Here is an 11,091-nt window from a genome sequence, read left to right on the forward strand (position 1 = left end):
GCGAGCTCACAGAACAGGGCTCCGGGCAGCCGAGCGGAAATGGAGGAAAACTCGCCTCCCTGCGGACCTGGCATCCTTTCACTCCCTCCTCTCTACATTTTCCTCCTCTGTCTCTGCTGCTAAAGCCACTTTCTACCACTCTAAATTCCAAGCATCTGCCTCTAACCCTAGGAAGCTCTTTGCCACCTTCTCCTCCCTCCTGAATCCCCCCCCTCCTCCCTCTCTGCAGATGACTTCGTCAACCATTTTGAAAAGAAGGTCGACGACATCCGATCCTCGTTTGCTAAGTCAAACGACACCGCTGGTTCTGCTCACACTGCCCTACCCTGTGCTCTGACCTCTTTCTCCCCTCTCTCCAGATGACATCTCGCGTCTTGTGACGGCCGGCCCCCAACAACCTGCCCGCTTGACCCTATCCCCTCCTCTCTTCTCCAGACCATTTCCGGTGACCTTCTCCCTTACCTCACCTCGCTCATCAACTCATCCCTGACCGCTGGCTACGTCCCTCCCGTCTTCAAGAGAGCGAGAGTTGCACCCCTTCTGAAAAAACCTACACTCGATCCCTCCGATGTCAACAACTACAGACCAGTATCCCTTCTTTCTTTTCTCTCCAAAACTCTTGAACGTGCCGTCCTTGGCCAGCTCTCCCGCTATCTCTCTCAGAATGATCTTCTTGATCCAAATCAGTCAGGTTTCAAGACTAGTCATTCAACTGAGACTGCTCTTCTCTGTATCACGGAGGCACACCGCACTGCTAAAGCTAACTCTCTCTCCTCTGCTCTCATCCTTCTAGACCTATCGGCTGCCTTCGATACTGTGAACCATCAGATCCTCCTCTCCACCCTCTCCGAGTTGGGCCTCTCCGGCGCGGCCCATGCTTGGATTGCGTCCTACCTGACAGGTCGCTCCTACCAGGTGGCGTGGCGAGAATCTGTCTCCTCACCACGCGCTCTCACCACTGGTGTCCCCCAGGGCTCTGTTCTAGGCCCTCTCCTATTCTCGCTATACACCAAGTCATTTGGCTCTGTCATAACCTCACATGGTCTCTCCTATCATTGCTATGCAGACGACACACAATTAATCTTCTCCTTTCCCCCTTCTGATGACCAGGTGGCGAATCGCATCTCTGCATGTCTGGCAGACATATCAGTGTGGATGACGGATCACCACCTCAAGCTGAACCTCGGCAAGACGGAGCTGCTCTTCCTCCCGGGAAGGACTGCCCGTTCCATGATCTCGCCATCACGGTTGACAACTCCATCGTGTCCTCCTCCCAGAGCGCTAAGAACCTTGGCGTGATCCTGGACAACACCCTGTCGTTCTCAACTAACATCAAGGCGGTGGCCCGTTCCTGTAGGTTCATGCTCTACAACATCCGTAGAGTACGACCCTGCCTCACACAGGAAGCGGCGCAGGTCCTAATCCAGGCACTTGTCATCTCCCGTCTGGATTACTGCAACTCGCTGTTGGCTGGGCTCCCTGCCTGTGCCATTAAACCCCTACAACTCATCCAGAACGCCGCAGCCCGTCTGGTGTTCAACCTTCCCAAGTTCTCTCACGTCACCCCGCTCCTCCGCTCTCTCCACTGGCTTCCAGTTGAAGCTCGCATCCGCTACAAGACCATGGTGCTTGCCTACGGAGCTGTGAGGGGAACGGCACCTCAGTACCTCCAGGCTCTGATCAGGCCCTACACCCAAACAAGGGCACTGCGTTCATCCACCTCTGGCCTGCTCGCCTCCCTACCACTGAGGAAGTCCAGTTCCCGCTCAGCCCAGTCAAAACTGTTCGCTGCTTTTGCCCCCCAATGGTGGAACAAACTCCCTCACGACGCCAGGACAGCGGAGTCAATCACCACCTTCCGGAGACACCTGAAACCCCACCTCTTTAAGGAATACCTAGGATAGGATAAAGTAATCCTTCTCACACCCCCCCCTTAAAAGACTTAGATGCACTATTGTAAAGTGGCTGTTCCACTGGATGTCATAAGGTGAAAGCACCAATTTGTAAGTCGCTCTGGATAAGAGCGTCTGCTAAATGACTTAAATGTAAATGTAAATTCATCCTTTTTCTGAGTTCCCCGTTGTTTTGAAAGCACCATCAATCCAGAGAATGCCAGACTCTGATTACAACATTTGCCCGTGAAGGACCGCTGCGCCACCTTCCTGTTCAAGTGAGCACAGCACAACAAGGTGTGTCCAAAAATGTATTGTATGCTGCTGCATAAATGATGTAATATGCCAGGGACATATGTATTCTGTAGCTAAGAAAGTAATACTAAGTGTATGTTGTGTAGTAAGATGTTAGAAGCCCATGTGCCTCACCCTAATAATTTTGTCTATGTACCCCTCTTAATTTCACCTAATGTTCTGACTTGGTGGTGCACATGTAGCCTATAACCTGTTTAAGAGAAATGTAATCATTGAATATTGTAAGAACTTTCATTGTCTGCTTTTATGCCCCCTTTATTTATCCTACGGTTTTGACTTGGTGTACAGGGAGAACACTGTAAGAAAAGCCCATGTTCTGAATTCTGTTGCTGTTGCTGTACATTTCAAAAGTGCTAAACAAATAATTATAGACTACGCCCGTCCTAGCTCGCTCATAAATGTCTTAATCTAAATTATGGATTGCCTCTTATCCGCTTGTTGTCCCCTTATGCACTAGTTTGTACATCACAATTGTCATTAGTAGTATTGGATAGAAAACACTCTGAAGTTTCTAAAACTGTTTGAATGATGTCAGAACTCATATGGCAGGTGAAAACCTGAGACAAATCCAACCAGGAAGTGGGAAATCTGAGGTTTGTAGTTTCATTTAAGTGATTGCCTATCCAATATTCTGTGTCTATGGGGCCAGATTGCACTTCCCAAGGCTTCCAGCAGATGTCAACAGTATTTGACATCTGTGGAAGGGTGTCGAATAAGAGCTGTTTCAACAAGTGGACTAGGCTGAGGCCAATCAGCTGTTTACTGCGCGGTCACGCGGGCGCCCCGTTCCTTCTTTTCCCTCTGTAATGAATACGCTATTGTCCGGTTGGAATATTATTGAAGATTTATTATAAAAAGGCCCTAAGGTTTGATTTTAAACATCGTTTGACATGTTTCTACAAACTGTAATGGAACTCTTTTGACTTTTCGTCTGGATTTTGCGCTCATGCAATTGTGCCTTTGGAATAGTGAACTAAACGTGCCAACAAAACCGAGGTATTTGGACATAAATATGGACGTAATCGAACAAAACTAACATTTCTTGTGGAAGTGGGAGTCCTGGGAGTGCATTCCGACAAAGATCAGCAAAGGTAAGTGAAGATTTAGAATGTTATTTATGACTTTTGTTGACTCCACAATTTGGCGGGTAACTGTATGGATTGCTTTTGTGGCTGAACGCTGTTCTTAGATGATTGAATATTGTGCTTTTGCCGTAAAGCTTTTTTGAAATCTGACACAGCGGTTGCAATTAAGAACAAGTTCATCTTTAATTCTATGTAAAACATGTATCTTTCATCAAAGTTTATGATGAGTATTTCTGTAATTTGATGTGGCTTCTCTGCAATTTCTCTGGATGTTTTGGAGGCATTTCTGAACATGGCACCAATGTAAACTGAGATTTTTGGATATAAATATGAACTTGATCGAAAAAAACATACATGTATTGTGTAACATTGAGTCCTGGGAGTGTCATCTGATGAAGATCGTCAAAGGTTAGTGATTAATTATATCTATATTTCTGCTTTTTGTGGCACCTCTCTTTGGTTGGAAAATGGCTGAATGCTTTCTGTGATTAGTTGCTGACCTAACATAATGATACGTTCTGCTTTCGCCGAAAAGCCTTTTTGAAATCGGACACTGTGGTTGGATTAATGAGAAGTGTATCTTTAAAATGGTGTAAAATACTTGTATGGTTGAGGAATTTTAATTTTGAGATTTCTGTTGTTTTGAATTTGGCACCCTGCAATTTCACTGGCTGTTGGCGAGGTGGAACGCTAGCGTCCCGAACGATCCCAGGGAGGTTAAATCATATTTTCATTCATGTGTTTTTAATTACAAAAAGGGGGTTGAGAGGAGGGGGGGTGAACCTAGTGCCCTGTGGGGTGAACCTAACTCCCATGTCCATCTCGGGTGGGAGACGCAATAGTTATTTTATGAAGGGCTCAATTAATTTCTGCATATCTCATTTTCCATTCTTTTTGGTACTCCATATATTCTCACATTTTCCCTCGATTCCAAATCTTGACATTTGCTGTGAAGATATTGTGGGTTTTTGAGAGTGAAAGAGAGCAGTCTTTCGAGAGTACACTTGTCTTCCAACTCACCCATTCGGACCTCCGCTGCCTCGAGTCTGGTGTCAAGGTTCTGGATGGAAGTTTTCACTATTTTCTTTTCCACTGATTCAAACTGTTTGTCCACATTTTCAAAATCACCATTCACTTCTGATCATTTTTTAGCTCTGTTAAAACATCAGCAATTCCGTGCACTTCCGCCATCTGTTTATCGCACACCAGCTTGTTGTCTTGTTTCTTGTATTTACTGCCTCATCTTGTGGTCATACCTTTCACCTATCTGGGGAAAATTCACTTAATATTTCCCCCTGCAGTTTTGTAAGTTAGTAAGTTTAGTAACTTAACTTTGATACGGGGTCAAATATATCTCTTGATTTTCTGATTTAAGCTAAACTTGAATATGGATTGTTAGTTGCCAAGTCAATTATAAAATATTTATTATTGGTATGTAACTTATGAAAGTTGTATTGTCAATGTTGTTTTGTATTAAAAAAACGGCACTTTAAACGTGTACATGACACTGCAACAAAATTTCACCATGGGGACAATAAAGTCAGTAAGTAATTACACCATGCCAATTTCAAGTCTATATTTCTTGAAAAGATTAAGTTATTCAGATTATTTAGGATAGTTAACTGGCTAATTTATTGATCTTTCTTCCTGGAACACCCCAGAGGAGATTGCCCTATACCTGTCACGCCCTGATATGTTTCACTTGTCTTTGTCATTGTCTCCACCCCCCTCCAGGTGTCGCCCATCTTTCACCTTTAACTTATTCAAAATATACATTTTTATGGCTAAGATTTACTTTGAGTGTGTAAATTGTCTGTGTAATACCTAATTATTTTTCCTTTTCCTTTGAGTAAATTGCTTTTCATTTCATTGTGTACAATGCAGTGGTATTAGGAGATTTTCAAAAATCTTTAATGCTCAAGATCTTGAATATTGTAACAACCTTGATAGGCACCTTGATCTTCAAATCATATTGGCTACAATTTCCTCACCATCTCTTGATGAATATTTATGTGCAATCAATATTATTGGTAGCTCTGTGTTAGTCTATGGTGATTTTCTGTTGTGACCACTGTAAGAAATCTGCCGCTGACACACAATAGCACTTTCATAATTGCCTCATGTTAAAAACTATCATGTTGATCTCATGGACTGACGGTCCTTGCTGCAACCATAAATCCGTCTATGAATCTGAGAGTGGTTACATTTTCTCAGCCCTATTTACAAACAAAATGGCTGCTTAAATTCGATATTATGCCTTTAATGTATCAAAATCCTGTTACCGCTCTAGCCTATGTTTGGAGGGGTGCAGTTTAACAAAAATACGTATTGTTTTTATGATCAGCTTACTACTAACATCACATCTGCAAACCCATTGACAGTGTCCTTAAAGAACCAGTCCCACATGCCCTCATATTCCCCAGACCTATCTAGAATCTTGTGTTACAAGGGTCATTTAGATTAATGCTGGCTACATGCTCAGAAGCTGTCTTTTCAAAGCATGCCCTTCCACATTCCTGGTTGAAAATATATCCATTTCAATATAGACAATAATCCTATCAGTATCGGATAATAACCAGCTATCCTCGATAACCTACCAGTCATACTTGCCATATTATAAGAAATAACAGGCACATCCAGCCCCTTCTTTATTCACAGATGCGTAGTCTACACATTTGTGTGCAGTACCCTGTGTGTCTGGCTCCTAGTTGGTATGTAGACGCAGTACGCACACTATATACTCAACATGCCAAGTTGGGACAGGCACTGCATTGCATTGGCATGCATTTGCCCAAGTCATGGCACACAGGCTGAGTGTGATCACACAGTGCAGATCATCTACTGTTAAGAACATGAGTCTGCAGTGTTATACCACAGTGTGCATGACAATACATATGTTGGAGGTCTTTATTTGTCTATTGTATTTTAGACGGTCTCGGTAACAATCAATCTAACTTCTTACTCATCCCTGAAACAGATGAGTTATGTTATACATATATTCCTTTCACGGCTCTATAGTACACAGTCACCCTCTGCAGGGCAGTTGTCCGCATTAGCTCTCTCCATGTCCATAAATAACTCCTCCTCTGTCTCACACCCACCCTTCCTCTATCTGTGTCTATAGCCTGCCCCCCTTTCCCTGTGACACATATGCTAGACGTTGCATTGATTGTGCACAGAGAACCTCACCCTCTTCCACCACCTAAATCTTGATTGGAGAAGGAGAGAATCGGAGCGCTTCTGTTCTTTCTGGTGGGCAAATGTATCTTCTATCTGAATTTATGTTTGACTTGTTTAGAGAGGACTGTGCCATACATGTTTAGAGGCATTGTGATAGGAGGATGAGTGTTTTGCTGACTGTCTGTTCAGATTCCATTTAGTCTATTGGACACCTGAAAGCTTATGCAGAGTAGTTCAAAACTCAGATCTTATATTCAGGATTAAGTTCAGGAAATGTTATTTTAGCTAACTGACATTCGCTGATTTTGTTGGTAGTAAGTAGTTGCAAAAATAATGTGAACTCAGAATGTTATTTGTAAATAGCATATTAACATGCATGTTTTGTCTGAATGTGGATAACTTTTTTTCTCCATCTCCTCTTTCTCTTGCAGTCTCTATCTGTCTGCAAATAAATGCCCTTTCAGCAAGACCTGTCTCCAGTGAAGACCCTCTGTAGTCATAATGTCCCAGCTCCTGCATGTGGAGATCCCCAACTTCGGCAGCTTCCTGCTGGAAAATCTAAATGAGCAGCGCATGCAGGACCACTACTGTGATGTGGCCGTCAGGGTCAACGGCCAGGCCTTTAAGGCCCACCACTCTGTGCTGGCCGCCAGTAGCCTCTACTTTAGAGACCTGTTCAGCGGCAGCTCCCAGAACGTGTTTGAACTACCCTCCTTGGTCACCCCATCCTGCTTCCAGCAGATCCTCTACTTCTGTTACACGGGCAAGCTGTCTCAGCCTCCAGTATTTATGCTGCAGTAGTTTGTGTCTGGGGGCTAGGGTCAGTCTGTTATATCTGGAGTATTTATCCTGTCTTATCCAGTGTCCTGTGTGAATTTAAGTATGCTCTCTCTAATTCTTTCTTTCTTTCTCTTTCTTTCTCTCTCGGAAGACCTGAGCCCTAGGACCATGCCTCAGGACTACCTGGCATGATGACTCCTTGTTGTCCCCAGTCCACCTGGCCATGCTGCTGCTCCAGTTTCAACTGTTCTGCCTGCGGCTATGGAACCCTGACCTGTTCACTGTGATTATTTGACCATGCTGGTCATTTGAATATCTTGGCCATGTTCTGTTATAATCTCCACCCGGCACAGCCAGAAGAGGACTGGCCACCCCTCATAGCCTGGTTCCTCTCTAGGTTTCTTCCTAGGTTTTGGACTTTCTAAGGAGTTTTCCTAGCCACCGTGCTTCTACACCTGCATTGCTTGCTGTTTGGGGTTTTAGGCTGGGTTTCTGTACAGCACTTTGATATATCAGCTGATGTAAGAAGGGCTATATAAATAAATTGTATTTGATTTGACCATGGCCGCCAGCGAGCAGCTCGTGCTCATGTACATGGTTGACTACCTTCAGATCCAGAACATTGTGGAGCACGGTATGGATCTCCTAATAAAGGCCAACTCTCCACACTGCGATTCCCAGGCGGCCACCCCTGAGGATCTGGGCCTCGAACCGTTGAACCCCAACATCAACCATCCAGACCTGTTGCCAGGTGGCACGCCAATGGCAACTTGTAGAATTAAGCAGGAAAGATGTGAGTCCCCAATGAGTGAAGAGCACACAGCCAGGGACCTTGAGGGACACGCCACAATGAGCAGCGCGCTATGTTACATGGTACCCGGAGTGCAGTTGTACCCTCTGGCCTCTGGGGAGCACTCTAGCCCAGGGCCCTCCAACCTCCCAGCCACCGACAGCCCCACGTCCCATCCCAACAAGGAGGAGTTTGAAGAGGAGTTCTATGGCAGCAGAAATACAAACGGCGTCAACTGAATTCAGTTGACACAATGCTCTAAATAGAAGACTCTAGCGGGTGTGTATAATGCCAGCTAATGTGTAAGGCCCTTATTTGACAATGTACAGTATCACTGATATGGGTGAGTGAATGTCAAGTTCACTCTTTATAGCTTACACATTTTCAAATACATAAGAATAGTGATCGTCATGAAGGAAGGATGCATTGCTAAAATATTGTGTGTGGACCACTGATTAAACTTGATGTCCCAGTTTGTCAGTAGCACATGGTGATGGTTTACATTTCTCTCTCCTTGCCATCTTATGATAATAGTTTAAAAATAATGTGTCAGATAGGTTTAGGATTTGTCATGTTCAGAAAAGTCATGAAATAGCCAGAATAGCCTACTGTACATACAAAAGGACTGTTACTGTAAGGACCGCTCTTGTGGCACAGACATGCATTTATATTTGAGAGGCCTTGAATGGGGTAAAAAGTCAAAGCATCTTTTCAAATAGAACACCCAATTAATCCCAAATAACGATGATGAGCTGCACAAATCCACCCAAAACAACTCATTCCTTTCATTTACAGTGTTAAACAACACTCATATGTGAGAACAATATTTTTTATAAACACATTTCATTTTGGCAATATAATAAGGTTGGTAGCAACATAAAAAATTGTTGTGTAAATCTACTGCATCTCAAGTCGACGACAAAATCCACAATGCAATGCTCTAAATGTGGGCTGGCTGGCTAGCTTGGTAGCTAATTAGCAAGCAAATGTAGCTACACACAATAATACCAAAGATAATATCAGCATGTAAATTAGGAGTCTACAATCTCACCATGTTCAACCTGCAGATGAATGTGCTTGGAAGACCTTAGACATCTGCTCAAGTTATTTCTACAGGCTCACCACAACCACAAACCCACAACCATGGACTGGAAGAGGATATGGGCCCGCCAGAGCCCCTCGTTACTGGACAAACTGTCCCGACTTCTGCCGAAGTCGTTGCCTCTCCTTGTTCGGGCGGTGCTCGGCGTTCGACGTCACCGGTCTTCTAGCCATCATTGATCCTTTTTTCATTTTCCATTGGTTTTGTCTTGTCTTCCCACACACCTGTTTTCAATCCCATTCATTACCTGTTGTGTATTTAACCCTCTGTTTCCCCTCATGTCTTTGTCAGAGATTGATTTGTTGTCTGTGTAGTGTGCTTGTTTGTATAGGTGCGCGGCGGGTTTTCGTACCCATGTTTTGTTTGTTTGTACATTTATTGTTATGGAGCATACTCGTGGAACTTTATTAAAAGACTCCATATTTAAACTCCATTTTGACTCTCCTGCGCCTGACTTCCCTGCCACCTATTTCACCTATGCGTGACAACAAACACTCAATGCTGGACCTGTGGGAGGTTGGTGCATGCAAACCTGAACAAGTTGTTGGAGCTTCCCTTAGCAAATCATCAGTAACAATAACAGGGACATCTGGACAGCCCAGGAATGTGTACTGGACAAAGACTTGTTTGATGTACCTCTGCTTGACTCTGACATGGTGCTGTTCGTTGATGGTTCTGCTTATATAGATCAAAGCACAGGGAAGAAACATGTAGGATTTGCTGTAGTAGATGTGAAAGTTGATATTGGCTCATTCATTGGCTCATTGATGAAATTAGCATTATAACAATATTTTTAATTAAATAATTCAAAAGCCTTTATTAATGCAATTGCAGACAGAAGTTGAAAATCAGGAACATGGCACTCATGTTTCCGAGTAAGTTCTGCATCAAACAAAGGGTCTAAAGTTGATATGTTACACCCTACGTCTAGCCCTGGTGATGTCACTACCTACGTCATTATCTTTTAACTCCTGAGACCAAAACCATGACTACCAAGCTATATAAACAATGGCTTTTAGTGTTATCTAAAAACATATCTCCCCAAAGTTGATTTATTGTGGAATGTTTGACTAGTCTTATCTCCTTCACTTCCCTGCAGAGTTCTGTCTCAGTCACACATTTCTAAGAGGGGTATTTTTTATAATAGGCAGAGAGAGAGAGAGAACTATAAAACAACTGTGAAACAATTCTAAACCTCTATAATGAACATATATATTGTTAATATGTAGTCTAGGACCCTATAAATGTAAGGAGAGAGAGGTCTTATTACCCCTCCCCTTCTATTAATTCAACATAAGTATAATCCATTATTCTAATACATCAAACATTTTGGTACAACCCTTATCATGACCCCTAGGTGAACCCGACAGATGCTACGTGAAAACCTAACACGTTGGCTATTGGTAAGGTTGAGGCATACACGGGTTGGTGTGATAATGCTAGAATTGGTAACAGCGGCCAAATTGGCTGTTTCCCGTTGTCACACACATGCTTTTTATTTTTTTAGTTGTTTATGTCATTTGAAACTACTGAGCTTAAGAAACAGCAGCAGGCTGATATTCTCAATCACCAGGTGCCTGCCTCATGATGCCATCTATTTTGTGAAGTACACCAGTCCCTCCTGCAGCAAAGCACCCCCACAACATGATGCTGCCACCCCCGTGCTTTATGGTTGGGATGGTGTTCTTCGGCTTGCAAGCCTCCCCCTTTTTCATCCAAACATTATGATGGCAAATATAGCCAAACAGTTCTATTGTTGTTTCATCAGACCAGAGGACATTTCTCCAAAAAGTACGATCTCTGTCCCCATGTGCAGTTGCAAACCGTAGTCTGGCTTTTTTTATGGCAGTTTTGGAGCAGTGGCTTCTTCCTTGCTGAGCGGCCTTTCAGGTTATGGCAATATAGGACTTGTTTTACTGTGGATATATATAATTTTGTACCTGTTTT

Source organism: Oncorhynchus nerka, linkage group LG13 (genome assembly GCF_034236695.1).
Source record: "Oncorhynchus nerka isolate Pitt River linkage group LG13, Oner_Uvic_2.0, whole genome shotgun sequence".
Lineage (NCBI taxonomy): Eukaryota > Metazoa > Chordata > Actinopteri > Salmoniformes > Salmonidae > Oncorhynchus > Oncorhynchus nerka.